General features: G+C 62.8%; 1 non-coding gene across 1 annotated transcript; it reads left to right on the forward strand.

The window, feature by feature from the left end:
* Positions 1–66: 66 nt before the first annotated feature.
* TRNAL-UAA lies at positions 67–169 on the forward strand. Its single transcript is given in 2 exon segments — positions 67–104; positions 124–169. It is a non-coding gene; the product is annotated as a tRNA-Leu (tRNA).
* The last annotated feature ends 92 nt before the right edge of the window (positions 170–261 follow it).

Below are 261 nucleotides of genomic sequence, written 5' to 3' on the forward strand. Positions count from 1 at the left end.
CCTTTCGCGCCCTCCCTACCTCGGCCGCTGCTCCTGGTCAGGCTGTCGTGCTTCGCTCCTCACCCAGTCAGGATGGCCGAGTGGTCGAAGGCGCCAGACTTAAGCCATCATCCGGTGTGAGTGTTCTGGTCCTCGTATGAGGGCGTGGGTTCGAACCCCACTCCTGACAGTACTGTTTTGGCGAGTCTGCCCGTTTGCTCTCATGCCGTCACCTCACAAACGCCAGAAGCGGCCTCTGGTCCACCGGGAGCCCCAGTGGCG

This window comes from Camelina sativa, unplaced genomic scaffold (assembly GCF_000633955.1).
Source record: "Camelina sativa cultivar DH55 unplaced genomic scaffold, Cs unpScaffold23438, whole genome shotgun sequence".
Taxonomy (NCBI): Eukaryota; Viridiplantae; Streptophyta; class Magnoliopsida; order Brassicales; family Brassicaceae; genus Camelina; species Camelina sativa.